Genomic DNA, 19,646 nt, shown 5'->3' with positions numbered 1-19,646 from the left:
AGTGAGAAAGGTCCAGTCTGCGCCAGAATATTCTGCAAAGTGATTTTAGGAAAGCAATATTGTAGTTAGGGTTTCTATTGCTGCAGTGAAACACCATATCCAAAAAGCAAGCTGGGGAGGAAATGACATATTGGGCTTACATTTCCCCACTGTAGTCCCTCACTGAAGGAAGTCAGGACAGGAACTCAAACAGGACAGGAACCTGGGGGGTGGTGGAGCAGGAGCTGATGCAGAGGCCACGGAAGAGTGCTGGTTACTGGCTTGTTCCCCACGGCTTGCTCAGTCTGCTTTCTTATAGAACCCAGGACCTCCAGCTCGCAATAGGCTGGAACCTCTCCCAACAATCACTAATTATGAAGGTGCCTTACAGCTGCATCTTATGGAGGTTCATCTTATGAGGGCTCCTCATTTCAGATAGCTTATGTCAAGTTGATGAAAGACTAGCCAGCACAAATTTGACACACAAAAACATCAGTATTAAGCCACAACCCTTCCTTTCTAATTCATCCCCAAGATCTCACATTTAAGACATCAATAACTTTAAAAGTCCCACAGTCTTTACAAATTCAAGTACATTATAATTTCAGCCCCTTTAAAATAGTCAATCTCTTAAAATCCAAAATCTTTTAAAATTCAAAGTCTCTCAACTGTGGGCTCCAGTAAAATAAAAAGTAAATCCTTTCTTACTTCAAGAGGGAAGAACCAGGGCACAGTCACAATCAAATCAAAGCAAACCCAAACTCCCAGCTGTGTAAGCAACACAATGTTCACTGTCTGGGATCCACTCATAATCTTCAGGGCTCCTGCAAGGGGTTTGGGTCACTTCTCAGGCTCTGCCCTCTGCAGCACACAGAGCTCGTCTTCTAGGCTCAGGCAGGCTCCACTTCCTGCTGCTGCTGCTGCTGTTCTTGGTAGTGGTCATCCATGGTACTGGAATCTCCAGAATACTGGGGTCTTCTGCTGCAACTGGGCTGCACTTTCACCAGTAGCCTCTCTTGGGCTGTCTTCATGGTGCCAAGCCTCAACTTCTTTGCATGGCCTCTTCAACCCTGGGCCTTCAACTGCCACCGAGGCTGCACCTTCACCAATGGCCCCTCCTGAGCCCCTCCTGACCTCACAGTGCCAAGCCTCAACTTCTCCCCATGCGTCATGCCTTCAAATCCACCACCACCTGGGTGACTTACACCATCAAGTTCAGCTGCCATTTCGAGGTACAATCTTGATGGCCTCTGGACCACAGCCTCTGTGTGCTCCCAGGAAAATTTTTCCATGAGATTTCACCTCAACAATGCTGGTCTCATCTTAATCGCCTCTAATTTTTCAGCTCCAGCCAACCAGTCTCAAGTATCTCAGCAAAGCAAAAGTTTCACTTGACTAGTTCTGGTATCTTATTAATCATAGCTGTTTCTTCAGTCCCAGCTAACCAGAACCACAGAATCTGAATTCAAAATAACAAATGGCCCTGAGAGAGTCTTTAAACTTCCCTCTGAAACTTCACAATCTAGGCCTCCATCTTCTACACTGCCCTCAATATTCTTATCTTCCAAAGCTCCTACAGAACAGCTCACCAGACATTGAACAGTCGATGGTATTTCTTGCACAAAGTTCCAAAGCTCTTCCACAATCCTTCCCAAAACAACATGGCCATTTCTGTCACAGCAATACCCAACTCCTGGTTCCAACTTGTCTTAGTTAGGGTTTCTATTACTGTGGCGAAACACTGTGACCACAAATCAAGTTGAGGAGGAAAGGGTTTATTGGGCTTATACTTCCTCGTTGCAGTCCATCATTGAAGGAAGGCAGGACAGGAACTCAAACAGGACAGGAACCTGGGGGTTGGTGTAGGCAGGAGCTGATGCAGAGGACGTAGAAGAGCGCTGCTTACTGGCTTGTTCCCCATGGCTTGCTCAATCTGCTTTCTTATAGAACCCAGGACCACCAGCCCAGGGATGTCCCCACACAATGGGCTGGGCCCTCCCCCTTCAGTCATTAACTATGAAAATGTCCTTCAGCTAGATCTTAGAGAGGCATTTTTTCATTTGAGGTTCCTTCCTTTCAAATAACTCAGCTTGTGTCAAGTTGACATAAGGCCAGCCAGCACAGCAGGGTCGAGCCTTTGGGGGTTAGTTAGAAGCTTTGGATTTTAAGGACATTGGTATCAGCAAGCCTGTGATGTGTCAGAAACGACACCTGGCATAGGTACACAGCGGGACAGGGATGGGGGTTTGGAGAAGCTAAAGTGGCATCGTAGAGCAGTGTGTGGGCTTGAAGGAGCAGATGGTGGGAGGTGGAGAGGAGTTCGAAATGAAGGACACATGGGAAGACAAAGGTACAGATTTTAGTAATGAAGTGGACGTGAGTGATGGTAAAGAAAAGAACAAAAGGTGAGTCAGAGCTGGGGTCGGGCACAGGAAAGGCAGCTTCACTGATACAGACCTGGGCAGCCCAAATGAGAGCGAGTACAAGGCCAATGCTTTTGTCACAACTTCCAACGTTAGTGAGTGTGCTTCTCCACCGCGAGGACAGCCAGTGCGATGCATTTTATTCTGCCCCCCTCCCCCCGCACCTCCCCGGTTGGTGACAGTGTTTCTTCAAGCTGTGGCATGGCACAGGTCGAGACTAGAGCTCTTTTATAGCATGGTTTTCATTGTGAGGATGTGTGAAGCTTTTGGGCACCTTGGAGAAAAGCAGAAGTAGTTCTTATAACGATACCACCTTCTCTGCCTTCCCGGCTAGCACTGATTTTAAATACACCTTTAAAACACACCACTGCTCTGTAGTCATGTAGTATGTGGCCCAGTCAGTGACAACAGTGGCCTTTAGATATAAGGATCCTAAGCAGACCTCAGGCTAGGAGCTTGTGGGTCTCTCTCTCTCTCTCTCTCTCTCTCTCTCTCTCTCTCTCTCTCTCTCTCTCTGTCTATGTGTAGTTTCATGCATATATATATGCACATGTATGTATGGGATGCATCTACATGTATGTGCGCACATGCAGAGACCAGAGGAGAACATCAGGTGTCTTACTCTATCATTCTTTTTGTTCCTTTGAGACTGGATTTCTCACTGAACTTGGTGCCTGCCATTTTGGTTAGACCAGCTGGCCAGCACACTTCCAGGATCAGCCTTTCTCTGCCCCCCCCCATTGGTTCTGGTGTTACAGACACCCTTGGACATGCTCAACTTTTATGTGGTGCTGGGGAGTCAAACTCAGGTCCCCAGTGTTTACACAGCAAATGATCTTACCTGCTGTGACATTTCCTACCCCTCCCTTGCAGTACAAGGAATGAAATGTGTTCATATTTTATGGCTTTGGGTGAAGAATTGACAGAAAGCTAGATTGTGTATCTTTCAGGGACACAGAAGAATCAAAATTTTAAACTGCCTGTTTAATTTACCCAAGTCTCTGAGTATGAGACAGGAATTTTAATAGGAGTTTTTTAGTCCTTTTGTTCTAAGACTTTTGAGGAGATGAAACCCAGAGGTGAACCAATAGCTGTAATCAGCAGCTTCCAGGTGCCAAGTCTTTGATCTGAAATGAATAAAGGAGTTCAGCCAATGACCTTCCAGTGTCTGTGGCGGAGCAGCTGACAGCTCCTTCGCTCTCCTTCTCCAAGGATGCCTCCTCTTGGTTACAAGGAATATTTCCTGTGCTCTGGCTCCACCAGCTACTCCATATGAACTTGTGCTTGGGGAGGTAGGGTGCTTGGGAAGAGCGAGCCAGCACAGAGCTGGTGCTAAAGACACAGAAGCAGGATATAGGGAAAAGAGTGTTCCTCAAACCCGTGAGCCTTATCTTGACTGAATGTAAACAATCAACGTGGTCCCTCCACATCTCTCTCTTTTCTCATCTGTAAACAACTGGGTTAGGGGCTGATTATGTCTGTGGCCCAACCTTCTGGGATTGTATTTCATTTAACTTTTGCTGGAAAAGCAAAACAAGGCAGCCCCCACAGCACTAATGTTCAGTAAAGTAGATGAAATTGGTAATACAACTTGTGAGGGTTAGTTTTTTTTCTCTGCTTGACCTAAGCCAGTAGCATCCGGAAAGAGGCAACCTCACTTAAGAAAATGCCTCCCTCAGACTGGCCTATCAACAAGTCTGTAGGGTATTTTCTTGATGGATGATTGATGTGGGAGAGACCAGCCCACTGTGGGTGGTACCATCCCCTAGGAAGGTAGTCTTCCCTGTATAATAAAGCAGTCTAGCAAGCCTTAAGCAGTGTTCCTTCATGACTTCTGCTTCAGTTCCTACCTGAGTTCCTGTCCTGAACTTCCTTCCCTCAGTGATGACGTGGAAGGACAAGTGAAGTGAATTTCCCTCCCCCAAGTTACCTTTGGTTATGATATTTACCACATCAGTGTAAGAAAACTAGCACCCTAGTGAAAGGTACTTTACAGCTTATTCAAAAGTATGCTTTTCTCCATTCTTAAAAAAGAAATCCCATGAATAGATCGTTGAGGCCTCCTTTAACATGGGAGTTCTATATGCAGAAAATAAGTGTAAATTTCATAAAGAAAGCTCAGAGTTTTACTACAACTGCTATCTGGAGACAACGTTTTTTGAATTTTATGAAAAAGACGTCTTTTTGTTTTTTTAAACAGGCGAACACGACCACAGACCACAGAGTATTTCCACGGTAGGACAGGAGGTTAGGTTGAGCTCTGGAGCTGTAGAAATATAGAGGAGAGGGGTCCTGGCAAAGGAGATCTTGACAAAGTCGGTTTCTTTTAGGGGCAGGGGAGACACAGCTGTGCCCGTGAATGTAAAATAAATAAATAAAGACTTATTTAATTATTCAGTTGCAACTCCCTGTAAGTGATGAGAATGAAGGAGTTGAATAGTCTATTTAAATTAAACTGTCACAGTGATTTTTTTTCCCCTCTCAGCTACTTCTCTGCCTCACCCAAGGAGGTTTACTTTCTGGGTTGGTATCAGCCCAGTCATGAGGATCACATTGTCCTTGACAGGGGTTGTTTTCAGTGTGTGATGGACGGGGCTATACAGGCAGGCAGAGAGGCCTGAGACACCTGTGGGGGCATACACACCCCCACAAGGCAAACCCAATCCTCCCCTGCCAGAGATTGCAGTCTGTAATTCTAGGGCAAATCACTGTCCTTCTGATTGTATTTCAGACCTGTTCTTTTGAACCGAAGTTGAGCTTTTCTAGAAGATCCCTTCCCAGAGTTGAAAGCTCACACTGGTCTGTCCCCCAGTTCACTGCAAGCTTTTGTTCCGCTGCTGCCTGTGTGGGCTGCGTGGTCTTCAGTTACAGGACGCGGGTGCAATTTTGCTGGCAGCTGAATCTGGTCCCTCGATAACTACCAAAGGCAATGGCTTCCACCAGGGGCCACCATGGCCTTGGGGTAGTTGTGTGGTCAGACTACTAATCACTGCCTCTGATATTTGTCACAAATGCTTAGGAATGAAGACACGGTGGTCTCAGATCCCTCCTCTTCCTCTCAGGTGAATTTGGAGGCACAGTAGCTGATCACAAAGGGGACAAGCGGGTCCCCTGATATTAGCCAGCCCTCAGTTCCTGTCTCAGTCTCTCCTTCCTCACCTAATGAGTGGGTCAGAGGTCACTGAGATGTCACAATATCTCAAGTTCAACCACAGATTTTTTTTTTTTTTGTACCAACTTCCTGCTTAAATTCCATCCCTTCCACAAGGTCTCTTGGGTCAGACAGACTGCCTTCCTCTATCAAAATTAATTTGTCTCTCGGTGGCAGCATCCCACCATATGTTCTATCGCATCCCTTCCCGCTGCCCACTTTATATTTTAGACCTTGGCTCTGTATCTGTCTCCCTGACTAGACTGCTAACTACCGGGTAGCAGGGCAGCTCATGTCTTATTTATCTTTCCATTCACATGGTGCTCTCTGCAGTGCGGGCAAGCTCTCAGGACATGACTGAGTTGAAAATCACTTCTCACTTGCGGTCACGAAGGTCCTAACTGTAAGCAAGGCCTTGGGGCTACAGCAGGAAGAACCTTTATTATTGTTTGCCCCCTTTGGAAGCTTAGCACTTGAGGAGGTAGTCGCTGCTCCCAGGCCAAAGTTAGTTAAAAAGATAGCCAGCTCCAAGAATTCTAGATTCTTAATGAAATTTTAAGGTTCTGTAGCAAAGGTTATTCAATTTCTATCAGACTGAGGTCCCTAAAAGCAGACTATACTAATATTGCAGAGACAGCAAGCATTGGGATTCGCTGAGACCTGAACCAATCTATTCTTTTCTTTGTGTGTACTGTATTGGGACATCAGATTCAAATGGCGTGATTCTGTGAGTCCATAAAGTGTTTATTGAGCTTGTAGGGTGTCTGAGCTGTGGCCAGACAGTCAGAACTGAAGGGAACACCATCCTGCTCTCAGGAAGGCTGGAGTCTTCTAGAAGGTTGTAAGCAGTCATCAAACTGACTGACTCAAGGCTGGATTTAGTAAGAACAAGGAGCTGCTGGGAAAACTCCAGTATGGGGTTTGAGTAGACACGCATCTGATAGGACAGGGCCAAGGGCTGTCTATGTAGACTGAGGACAGCATTGAGGATCAGCTGCATCCAGAAGACAGGGGAACTCTATGTGCAGAGTAAAGAAATGGGAATCTGGAACACGGAAATAAATGTCCAGCTTATTGGAACAGAGGCTGTGTCTATACAGTAGGGAGGGGGACAGGCATGTCAGGCTCACACTGGGCTCACACTGTGGAGAATATTGGATTCTAATGGTTGGCTTGTCTGAAAAGTTGGAGAGAATCGAGTGTGAGAAAAGATTTTGATCAGGGAAAGTCGTACTTCAGACCCCAGTTTAGCAAAGAGATAAATTGGATTATTGTGATTTTTTTCTTTCTGGAACACAGCCTTACCCATTCATAAATGCACTGACTGGCTGCTTTGTGGCCCTGTGGGAGTAACTGTGACAGAGATACCTGGCCTTGTGTCCTTGAAGCCTTAACTATTTACTCTCTGACTTTTTATAGAAGTACACTGACTCCTGATGGAATCATCATTCATTCACTCAGCCATTCATTTGCTAACTACTTCTACCCACAAACAATTCTCTCGGTGATAGGGATATGTTTCTATATTTTCCCCTCTGTTTACTTTAAAATCAGGACTACGTTCAGATTGTCCAGAGAATCTTAAATCCTGTACAGTTAATTATTAAACATGCAGTTTCTCCAAATGCTATGAAAACATTCACTTTTTAAAAACCTTTTTGACTGTTCATATCAGGGCTAAAGTTTAAGTGGTGTTATACAATGACACAGATCCACAGTGATAATATAAATTCATGAAATGTGCAGGGGCAAGGTTACAGTGTGTGTGACAGAGGCTGATTGGACCATGTGAGTTCACTTGAGTTTGGCCTCTCCCTTAACTGTTGACTATGGTGCAGGAAGAACTGGGGCCTTTCCTCCACAGCCTCCCACCCCCTCTTCCACGTCTGTGGTCCATGTGGTCAGTGGGACCAGGAGAGTCGCTCACGCTGACAGTGTTGGCTTGATGGGGTGCCTGTAACAAATGTCACAGTCTGGGTGGTATGAACAGCGGGCATAGATGACCTCCAAGTCTGGAGGAGGCTGGCAATCTGAGATAAAGGTGTGGGCAGGATTGCCGTCTCACAGCCCCCTCCTTGACTGACAGATATTTCTCTCCTTTGTGGTCATCCGTCTATGCATGTCAGTGTTCCTCATTTTATAAATACACCAGTCAGATTGTTTTAGGGGCTGTACACAAGACCCTACCGTAAATATTTCTTTAAAGGCTTTGTTTATGAATACAGTCTAAAGGCTTTGTTTACAGTCACGCTCTGAGGTGTTGGACTTAGGACTTCAATGTTTGGGTGCCGAAGTGGCAGAGTTTAGCTTAGAGTGGGGAACTATTTTTAGGGTAGGTATTTTGTTTTTATTTTTATGTTGGGTTGTAATTCAAATGACAACTTTATGGGAACTCACCACATTTTAAAAACGATGCTAGTTTCAGTTCCCCGTGTGAACAAACAATTGTTAACACTCGCTGTGGGACAGAGAGAGGAGGCGCCTGTGTGTTAGGCCAGTGCTGCTGTGTCTGCCACTGGCTTTAACCCAGCTGACTTCCACAGAAGGAGAGCTCTCAGCCTTTTAAAAGGCAAGGATTGTGTCTGATTCACCCACGAACCTTCCAGGCCTAGCTTATTGCTCAGTGAATAAAAGATGCTCAGAGATGGTCATAGAAAGGCAAGTGAGATACAAATGTACAGGGTAGGTATTATTACAGTTAGCAATTTGCATAATAAGTAACTTCAGAAATTCAAAACAGTAGCCATTTTCTTGGTATGGATTCGATGCGTCAGAAATTCCAATGTGATACAGCATGGATGATTTATTCTTGTTCCACATATCCTGAGCCCTGGCTGAAAAGACAGGCAAACTTGGAATGACTTGATGGCTGCCGTTTCTTTACTCAAATACCTTGCATGTCGGCAGGACTGACTCAGGAATGCCATGTGGAGCGTAGGGGTTGCCTGTGTGGCTTGGTTGTCGCAGCTGCAGGGGAATCAGACTTCTCTGACCAGCTAGGTCAGTGTACCAGGCATAAGCAGTCCAAAGAGCAGAGCAGAAGCTGCATTGTGTCTTTATTACCTAGCCTCTGTCATCAAAGAGTATGAGATCTACTATAACATATTGGTTAATGTGTCCAAGGAGAAAAGTATCAACCCCTTCACTTGATGGGAAATGGTACCCTCACAAGGTAGAGGAGATATATAGAACAGAAGTACTATTGTGGCCATCTTTTGAAAATGAAGTCTAGTATTACAAATAGAACCAGTACTTGGGAGGCAGAGGCAGGTAGATCTCTATGAGTTGAAGGCCAGTCTGATCTATGTAGTGAGGTCCAGGACAGCCAGGGTTATGTAAAGAGACCCCTGTCTCAAAAAAAAAAAAAAAAAAAAAAAAAAAAACCCTAATAATCAGGATGACCTAATTGGGGATTAATACTAAATTATTCACATAATGTCATCAATAGCAAAATGATCGAATGGAACCTTTTCCTTGGTCTTATCCAGCCATCAAAAAACTGTTTACAACAATGTGTAATAATAGAGAAGTGCTAACTACATTACTGGTTATGGTGGGTTAGAAAAAGCAGGTTGGTTTATGGTCACAACCAGGCTTCCTGTTAATTTCCCTCCTGAATTAGTCTTCTGTCCAGAATTATAGAGTGTCACTCTCCAGCAGGCTGTCTTCATGTAGAAGACAGTGTCTGTGCTTATGCCTGCCAGCTGAGGTTGGAGAAAAGCCATCTAAGTGTCGAGGTTTTGAATCCACCAACTCCACCCAAATGTGTTGTGGGCCATTGGATGGATGGCCATCAGCATCTCCATCTGCATCTCCATTGGCATCTCCATCAGCATCTCCATCAGCATCTCCATCAGCATCTCCATAGGCATCTCCATCAGCATCTCCATAGGCATCTCCATCAGCATCTCCATCAGCATCCAGAGCATCACAGTCAGATGTGTCACTCTTGCCTTGAAAGTGAATCACAGTTGTCTCTATGAAGGCATTTTCTTTGACATGGTTTCAGTACAAAGTAGAAAGGGCCTGTGGTTGCTATTGGTTCCTATTATCTCCCCAACAGGGGCAGAGTGGTGGCTGCAATCTGCTTTCATACTTAAGACTGTCCTTCAACTACAGAGAGAATTAATGAGCACACCACGGTGTTCCAATGAAGGTGAGTTTAGGAGAGGGAGTTTCCTTGAGAGGGAGGTGGAGAGTTATTAAATGTTTGATGTCAGTTTGCGTTTGTATTGAGGTCACTTGCCTATCGCTGTAGTTACCTGAGGTATAGCCATCCTGGGGACATTGGAGAGCAGTGCTGAGGGCCTCGTCGGTGGCACAGAACTGCAGAGAGATGGGTTTTACAGTCTGGGCGAGAAGCTCTCCCCTCCCCAGTCATCTTCACAGTTCTAATGAAGCCTATCCTAGTGAATAGCGGTTGGTCAGTGGCTTGGGTATGCAATGGGAATGAACAGGCCCAAACCTTAGTGTTCTAAGACACCAAGTTTCATTTCTTCTTTGTAGTATGGCCATGTATGCTGTGTGAACTGTGGGAACTTCCTGTCCTTACCCGCATCCCCAGCACCTCAGCTAACAAAGGGCATGCCACCTGGGACATTGCCAGTAGCTGCAGCAGAGGGAAAGAGAGCTCACTGGCTCTCCAAACTTCCACTTTAGAACTGTATCTCCTTCTGCTTACTGCCTTGACTAAAGCCAGTCACATGATCATGCCTAACCACATGGTTCTCTTTCATGCCATGCCCAGTAGTCACCAAGTTGCAGCACTCTTTATAATAGCTGAGTTATGGAACCAGCTAGACACTTGTCAATAGAATAATGGATAAAAGAAGATGTTATACTTTTATTCAGTCACAAATAGCAAGATTATATCATTTGCAGGAAAATGGATGAACTGGAGAATATTATATTGAACAAATCAAATCAGTCTCAGAAAGACAAATACTATGTTTTCCTATATTTGTGGATCTTAGATTCCATACAGACACATAAAGGCACATTATTTATCTAACATATATAGGCGAATGAAGGAGTCTAAAGGGGGAAGGAGAGGATGGGGGAAGTTGGGAGGAAGTGTACCTATATGAAAATGTCATTATGAAAATCAGCAGCATGCCCAGTGAATATGCACTAATAAAGAAAATGTTACCCAAGGGGGGGGGAACATAGGAAACATTTGATGGGAGGTACTAAGCACTATGACGTAGATCCCTGGAGTCTCTTAATTTATTTGTTCTACAGAAGGAATTTTAATCCGACCATCTTGAACTGAGCTTCAGAAAGTAATGATTGACAGTCACATAACTGGACATGCTGGCAGCTCTATTAGCTTCTCCAGAGAAATGGAACCAATAGTGCATGAACACACATAAGCACTCATGTGAGCAACTGTGCACATGTGCACACACCCACACCCACACCATACACACATATACTACACACACACACACACACACACACACACACACACACACCCCTTGTGAATATGATGCACATTGACTCAGCATCTTATTGGTATTGTTCTTTGAAAGGTTTTAGAGGACACTCAGTGATATTCAAACAGAATTTAGTTTTTCAAGGGAAATTTGACTGAAATATATTTACCTTCATCAAGATTTAGAATGCTTGCTAAAAATGTTAAAATTCCTCCCTATAATTTCTTCTTGTAGAAGAAAGATTATTTGTTTAAAACCTTGTTGCTTTAGGGAAGTATATTTCCAAAATATGTGATCTGTGGATGGGAGTACTTTGATCTGACTGCACGTGCATTTTCTTTTATTGAGGAAGGTTGACGAGGAATATTTGTGTGTATATTAGTTAGTATAGAAGTTTTATGTGTTTAGAGAAATCCATGCCAAAAAGCTCTATATCATTAATATGTAGTGTTTAAAAATGTCACCAGGGAATCAAATACCTTTCTGTGGATCTCTTTATGTTTTATTCAGCCTATTAAAATATGAAATGAAAAATATTACTAACATTTCTTTTTATAAATATCTTCTCTTCTAAAACATAAAATGTACAAGAAGTCAGTTATTGGAACTCCCCAAGTCAGAATCCAGGAACTCTCACCCACTCTCAGGCTGGTTGTTTATCTCTAGATTCATGAAAGTCCAGAGTCTAAGGTACACACAGTGTTCTAATAACTAGTTGTGTATGAATAGAAACCATTTGGATTAAGAGCAGGAATAAAGATGGCCTCAATAAAAGGGAGAGCGTGGAATCCATGGCCCCTTTGAGAAAATGGAATAAAACAACCCTTGATATCAACAAATGATCATCCCTAAGTCAACTGCTGGCATCCTGGCTTCCTGCAGCTGCCCTGTTTTCTTCTGTGGGCCTTCTTCTCAGGTCTTTATTGCCAGACAGGCTGACACTTTGGTCTCCCCAGAGGAGCAATTCCGTTCACCTCAGGCAGCAGGAGGCTGCATTTCTTCTCTTTTTCTCTAGTGATCCTTGAAGGGTTTTGCAAACAGCCAAGGGATCCCAGCAGATCACAGAAAGAATGCCATCCCACTCTGCAGATAGGAAAGCTGAGCCAGAGCTACTCACAGTCCATTTCCTTAGTGTAACAGGTGATATTTCTGTGTAGACAGAACTCCCGGCTGCAGTTCTGATGGAGCGATCTGTAATAATTCACAGGCACTTTTTTGGCATCTTCAAAATTAGTCCCGCAATTAAAACATAATTATGCTTTCCTCTTTAGTGGTACCTTTCACCCAGGGAATGGAAAGTATCTTACAAACATTAATTAAGCAGCACAACACCCTGGGAGGAATGTAGGAGTTATCCTGCTCTTCCACGTGGTGGCACAGAACTGAGGAATTTATTAATTTATCTGCGATCACAGTGGGAATTGTCATTTAAGCTTCCGTAGCTGAAGTCTCTCTGAGGTCTTATTCTTCATTTGGAGAGTCTTTTAAATGTATTAATAACCTTTGTGAAAAATATTTTCAATAACTTGGTATCTGCATTTCATGTTATGTTTAAGGTTATTTTTAATCTGTGCTTGTGTGTGTTCTTTGATTGTCTACTATGAATGTTACGTTAGAACTTAAAAATGGAAGAGAATTTTTTAAATGTTTTCATTTAAGTATTTTAAATATCCAACGTTCATATTTTTCTTTTTCCTCCCCTCCCCTCCCCTCCCATCCCCTCCCCTCCCCTCCTCTTCTCTTACTTTCTCTTCTCACTTACTTCTTTTTTTCTTTTTAGGAAGGGTTCTGTGTAGCCTTGGCTGGCCTCAAACTAGCTGTGTAATAAGGGTGATCTTAAACTCCTGATCCTCCTGCTTCTGCCTCCCAAGTGCTGAGATTATAGGCCTGTACCACCATGCCTGGCTTAAGGCTTCATGTCTTCTGGTAAACTTGCAATTGAACTACATTAAACTAATATACAGTATTACAAATGCGTAGAAATTACATACATACAGAACAGTATGCCAATTATGAATATGAAGTTTGTTGGGCATTTTAAAGTGAAATCTGTGCACCCAGAGCCCCTTGACTCTGTTTGATTCTAGTTATAGCCCTCCCAAAGGAACCAATAGCCTAAATCCTAACAGCATGGTATTGGTGAAATTATTAAGGCCACTCCATGTAGTTAAAAGGGAGGTTTATTTAGTGGCATAACTTACAAATGAAGGGATGGGTAGGTCGCAGGGTCTGGGGAAGACACAGCGCAGTCTGGTGGTGTTCTCTGGAGAACTCTCCTTGGTCTACCTTCAGCGTCCAGGGTCCAGGAATCAAGAGAGAGCAGTCCCTCTGGATCTTGGGTCTTCAGGGTCCTCTTTCGGCCCCGCCTTGTAGGCGGGACAGTTACCAAAGCCTTAATGGGGGTTGGAACTTCCAGATCAAAGATGGAATGGCTACCCACTACAGCATGGGATTTTCCCCAGATTTTGAATTCTAAACTTTTCTGTACCAAATCACACTCCAAGTGTTTACTTGCATCTGTCTGCTTTCATTGAGCATAATGCTTGTGAAACTCAGCCCTCAGCCAGGTTGTCTGTCACAGAGTCAATTCATACTCATTGTTGAAGTGTATTCAATTGTTTGACTATGCCATAATTTTATTCCCCTGTTCATGAATAATTGGGTTGTTTCCAGTTTGCAGTGATCTAAGTATTATTTTAATGCTATGTTGCTGCACACAGTGTTCTTCAGTTTTCTTGAAATATATCAAAGGCATTCTTTTCACATACATTACCATGAAGACATCAAGACAATGGGTGGTGGATACCATGAAGTTGCAAGGTGTTATTCAGGCTTCTTATATTCTTATAAAGAGAAGGAAAATGGTTTCCCAGTCAAAGGAGACAGGAGTAATATCACACACACACACACACACACACACACACACACACACACACACACACACACACAAACATACACACACATTCACCCTGTAAGCCCTTCAATGTCTTTTGGCTGGATTGGTTGTTGTGTTTAAAAGAGGCAGCTTGGAGAAGGGGAAAGGGCAGGGGTGCCAGGAGGGCCTGGGTACCATTCTCCACTCTTGAAGTTACTGACTCTCTGACTGCCCAGTCCCAGTCCCACCCGCTCAACTCCACTTCACGCTGCCAAAGCAGAGTCCGACTCTCCTGGAATTATAGTTCTGGATGTTAAGAATATGTGCTTAAAAGTTAAGCAGATAATTAAATGTATGGGCACATTTATAGAGAAAGAAACCTCTAACACTACTAGGACATTGAGTATGAAGGATTTAAACAGTCTCATTCAAGGGTTTTATGGAAACTTGTTGGCTTTAAGTTCAGACTTAAAAGAGAAGCTTGGGCAGATTTGCCTTGGAATTTCATACATCTTGGATCCTAGATCAAGAAATCTGGTGCGAACTGATACTTTGCAGGTGATGGGGGTTGGGGTGAACTAGGTGGGGGATGTCGGTTTCTCTTGGTTCTCATTGGGATCCTCAGCAGTATGTGCCTCGCACATGCCCTTGGATTGCCATAAGCCGCTGCTTCTGTTGAAATCTGTGACACCCCCCCCCCTTGTCCTTGCTTGGTTCTTTCCCACCTTCCCTGTCTCAGGGGTGGCTCACAGTTGCTCTTTAGAATGCTCTGCACCACGTGTTCTCCCCAGGCTCCATCAACCCAAAAAGTCCCGTCAGCTCCGCTTCCAAGCATCACACCATTTCAGCCATTTCACTCCATCACATCCATGCCACTGTCGCAGGGCATCCCCCTGCTCTCATCCACCTGCACAACCTCAGAAGCCTGCAGACTCATCTCCTGCTGCCCATGTTCAAACCTTAGCGGTCCCATTGCCATGTTGCAGTTAAATGCGTTCCTCTAAAATAGCAAATCCGATTACCCCTGTTTCTACTTTGATCCCTTTATTGATTCACATTAAATTTAGGGTGAAGTCTATAGTCCTGACCCTAAAAAGTAGCCCTTCTTTCCTGCTTCGATCACAAAGGCCTTTTTGGTCCTTGAATGGATGCGCCCTTCCTCTTCTCTGTACCTCTCCTTCCCCAGCAAACACTTACTAATTGCCCAGGCCTTCCATGTAATGTATCTGCTGAGGAAAAAGCACAATCCCGTGATTCCATGCATCAAATGGCATGTTCCTCAACTGGCGGCTCTCACTGCACCTTTTGCTTGTACTTAAGACACTGCTCACACTTAGACCTTACACTAAATGTCCTTTTCTCTCCTAGTCTATACACTTCATGAGAGCCTGGTGCTTGCCTAGCCTACTTCGTTTCCTTGTGTATCTATTGCTGAGTGCTCCATAAACGTTACTCACTCACCGAGTCACATATTCCTATAGGAGACGCATAGGCCGTTTGTATCTCTGTAGGAAACAGGGGACAAATTTGATCTTTTCGGGGATGCTGAAATGATATTTTAAAACAGTGAAGTCAGCAAAGGAAATTGCCAATGTTTGTAAAGCAAGCCCTTCAAAAGAGATTACAAAGGTTTTATGATGGTGTTTATTTTACCAATTTCCCTGGATTTATTCTGATATCAATAAATAGGGCTTAACTTCGAAGTATAATTTCAGTAACAGTGACAACAGAATACAATGTGTACAGGCTTTGATAGCATCAGTAATTACATGCAGGAGAAAAATACACCCCAAAGGAAATGCCTCTCCCAGTCTGCCTATTCTAACCTCTTAGCCATTTTTCTTCTGCTCCATAATTGAACATCTGCAAGGCCATTTGCAAGCTAAGAGATGAAACCTCTTTCCCCACCTCTGCCACATCAGCCAGGTGTGGTGTTTGTTTCTCAAAGGGAGCCTAGGAACCCCTCCATTTAGAACCAACTGGGGGTTTTAGAACAAGTCCAGAATGCTGCTGCTATCAGAAACCCAGTGAATTAAAAACTTTGTTAAGATGAAGCTTAGCGAGCCATGTTTTTAACAAGGAACAATGTATGAAAATTATCATCCTAGGTCTATTCACTACAGATTCGGGAACAGAGAACAGGTGTGTGTGTGTGTGACGTCATCTTGTGAGTGCAGAATTACAGTTTCCATGCATTCAGGGGAGTCTCTTGAGTACTCTTACCTTGTAATGATCCTGAATCTGCTGTATGGCATGATCCCTAGAACCACAATGCTAAAGGCTAAACTCTGCATTTACAGCATTTTATACCCAAACCACATATTCCTGCTAATGGTCTCTTCCCTCTGGACATGTCTAAAGACAGAACCCACTAAAAAGTCTGGGCTATATATGAGGCAGTTGGATAAGCTCCAACTCAGCTAAAAGCTTCTGTTCTCTACCTAGAATCTATGTCTTTATCTGATACCTGCAAATATGAAGGAGGAGCATACTTACCATCCCAAACTGCTCATATGCAGACATCCCAGCATCCCTCGGGGACCAATGCCAGAGAGTACAGAAACCTGAGATGCTACCTGAATTGTGGTAGTCTCATTTTATAGGCAAGCAAGCAAATGTGGGGATCATGTATTCAATCCCTTCTAAATCTAGCAGATTTGTGGGTAATTTTAATGGCCCTAGTTAATTTTAATTTTGAAGGCATTGGAAAGTATGTGGTCTATTTTGACTCAGATCTGAATCAAATCTTTCTCTGCCACCTTTTTCTTGTGGGACTTCTGCACATAACTTTATTCACCTGTACCTCATTTTCATCATATGATATAATGAAGATAAAATCCATTTAAAAAAATCACACTAAGATTTAAATGATATACAGTATAATGCCTGCCACATGGTATGTGTTCAATTGAAAAATCTCTGTTAGTTGTCACGTGGATTTTTGGGAGAGTAGTTTGGTGACATGTATTAAAATACAAGTTTCATGTACCTTCGGATTTAGCATTTCTACTCACAGTAGGAAACCAGGCCCTGCAAGTGAAGTGCAGAGACCTCAGGCAGGCAGCTCACCATTGGTCATGTGGCCTTCAAACATGGATTCGGTGGAGCAAGCAAATGGACTAGGGCAGTGGTGCTAGCCTATGGTAACCTTCTAGAAGTATTTAACTATACCTGCTTTAGTCATAACAAGAAAATTAACAATATGGGGTAGACTTAAACTCAGCAGTTAGGAATACTTGCTGATCTTCCAGAGGACCCAAGTGCCATTCCCAGAGCCCAGTAAGGTCGCTCACAACTGTCCGTAACTCTGACTTCAGGGGATCAACACTTCTGGCTTCCATGGGCACTGCACTCCTGTGCCGATATCCACATGTAGACACGCATACCTATACACAATTAAAAATAATATAATTAAATCTTAAAAAAAAAAGAAATCAGCAATGATGAAAATGAGACTCAATGGTTTGTTTAATGCATATGATGTGTTAGTCCCAGACTTACCCACCTAGTCTCTGTGATACGCTGTGGTAACAGATACATTCTGGTCCCTCTTTAGAGAGATCCAGTAACACACATCCCACAAGGAACAGCAGTGTGACAAAGATGGTCACATAATTAGTGACTGAATCCAGATTTGAACAGACGCTGGCTCCATTTTGCTGCCAACTAGTCAAATCTGTGACTCGTGTCTGTGGGGATTTAAAATCAGCCCTAAAACAAAGCAAAGCAAAACAAAGAACTAATGCTGCGGCTCGCTGTCAGGCCTTCTCTGACCACGGAGATGGCAGAGGGTGAGGCTGAGAGCAAGGACTGACCATTGGGGTTCCCAGTGCCTTTTGTCCCTTGCGTGGGGTCAGCTTGCTAGAAACAAACTTCTCTCTTGCACAGAGATGCCTGGACAACGGCTGGCGCCCGTTTTCACTCGACCAACTCTTCCTGGACATCTGTGGATTTTGTAAGGTCCCCTCTGGAAGACGGTTGTGAGGAAACTTGATTGGGTGGCGTAGGGAGGTCAGTGGGAGAGGTGACAAATGAGGACAGAGTGTCAGGACACAACGTGTTTTGAGGGTGGCGTGAGGAAATACGTGACTCTGTATGCTAACTTAAAATTTCATTTTAAGGCTGGATGTGGTGGTGCAGGCCTTTAATCTCAGCACTTAGAAGCCAGAGGCAGAGGCAGAGGCTCTCTGTGAGTTCAAGGCAAGCCTGGTCTACACGGTGAAGGTCATTCAGGGCTACCTAATGAAACTGTCTGAAATAAATAAATAATAATAATAAAATAATAACAATAATAACTACATTTTCTTACTTTTAATGGCTAGGTATAGGTTTCTTTTGCCCTCTCTTGAAGGAAGTTGAACTTCTGAGGTGGCCACAGACTATGATATAAGTACAGGAGGGAGAGAGAGAGACGGAAAAGCATGGCTTTTGATTTGATATTTCCAATACATTCTCTCACTTGTTTTTGATCTTGCTCCAAAGTGACTGTTCCTATCATAGCACATGTGTAGGGTAATGCAAACCACATCAACCCTTAGGCAGGTTTTCCTTCTACCCAAGGACTGACTTCATCCCTTCTGACTTTCTGCCTTCTGCATTGGGGACACCTAGTCTTTGTTTGGGCCATCAGAGTCTTGGGCTGCTTCTCTCTCCACCAGCACCAACAGATTGGGTGGGAACCTGTTGGTGGCCCAGGCTGGATGTGTCCTTTACAAATGTTCATTGGTTACTTCCTCCTGCTTCTAATCAGCTCTGCCTGCTAAGGAATCAAGCAGCTAAAACTGTTTCTCCTTCTATTGGATGACTGAAAAGATTGAGAAAGATCTGGAAAGTAAAAGAATCTGCCCAAAGCACCATGGGAACAAAGCAGAGAGCCAGACCAATCATCCCAGCAAGTCCAGGCTGTCTGGCGGGATTACCCCTCAGTTTGTGTGTGGCCCTCAGGCTATTTTGGTGTCTTCTGACCTCAGTTTCCCTTCTGAGACAACTACAAGCTGGAGGATGGGTTAGCCGTCTGGGTGAGAGGGAGATGGCTTCCATGAGGACCCTGGCTTTCTCTGTAACGATGAAATTCAATCTCACAGTTTAAATGCTTGTCCCAAAATATTTCGAAATGTGAACCACATATGAGCCAAATGACAAAAATGTTTTTAAAAAAAAACAAAAACACGGGCTTCTTGTCATCTACCACACTGGCTGTTTCCCTGTCTGTTCAGTCAGTAAATTATTCCTTCTGATCTTCATTTCTGATGACATCCAGATGGCCTGAAAGTCAGTCTTGCCAGTGTAAGAAATTCTCTGGGAAGTTCAAAGTGAGTAGCCGAGGTGTTTGGAGGGTGTGGGCAGGAAAAGGCCGTCGTACCCAACACTAATAACTAATGTCTAAATAGTCACAGTGTGTGCTCCACTGGGCTTGAGCTGCATTATTAATGTTCTTACTTCTTAAGTGGAAATGTGTATTTCCCCCTTAATTGTAGGCTACTTGTAAGAGCCAAAATAGCTAATGTTAACTTTTCTTTCTTTTCCTCCTAAATCCTCTGGAACTAAAAAGCACGGCAATGATGTCCTTAAAACCATGCTATCGTCTGCTCATAGTAGGTCCTGGGAGCTGCAAGACAATCATGTTGTGAATTATGGAATTTAAGCCACAGTCAGTGAAATATAATGAAAAATTAATAATATTAATGATTCAGAATATTAGCATAATTTTTATTTTTCATTGTCACTTACCAGACTTTTGGAAAACAATAACTTCTTTTTCACCATGAAAGCAGCAACATTAG

The 19,646-nt window shown here is 43.7% G+C and overlaps 1 protein-coding gene across 3 annotated transcripts in view; it reads left to right on the top strand.

The window, feature by feature from the left end:
• Rasgef1b (RasGEF domain family member 1B) overlaps nucleotides 1-19,646 on the top strand; it is a 525,537-nt gene that overhangs the window by 280,236 nt on the left and 225,655 nt on the right. The window lies entirely within an intron of this gene.

The sequence above is a fragment of the Peromyscus leucopus genome, chromosome 10 (assembly GCF_004664715.2).
Source record: "Peromyscus leucopus breed LL Stock chromosome 10, UCI_PerLeu_2.1, whole genome shotgun sequence".
NCBI classification, from domain to species: domain Eukaryota; kingdom Metazoa; phylum Chordata; class Mammalia; order Rodentia; family Cricetidae; genus Peromyscus; species Peromyscus leucopus.
Note: the sequence above shows the minus strand (reverse complement) of the source record. Positions and strands in the feature narration are given on the sequence as shown.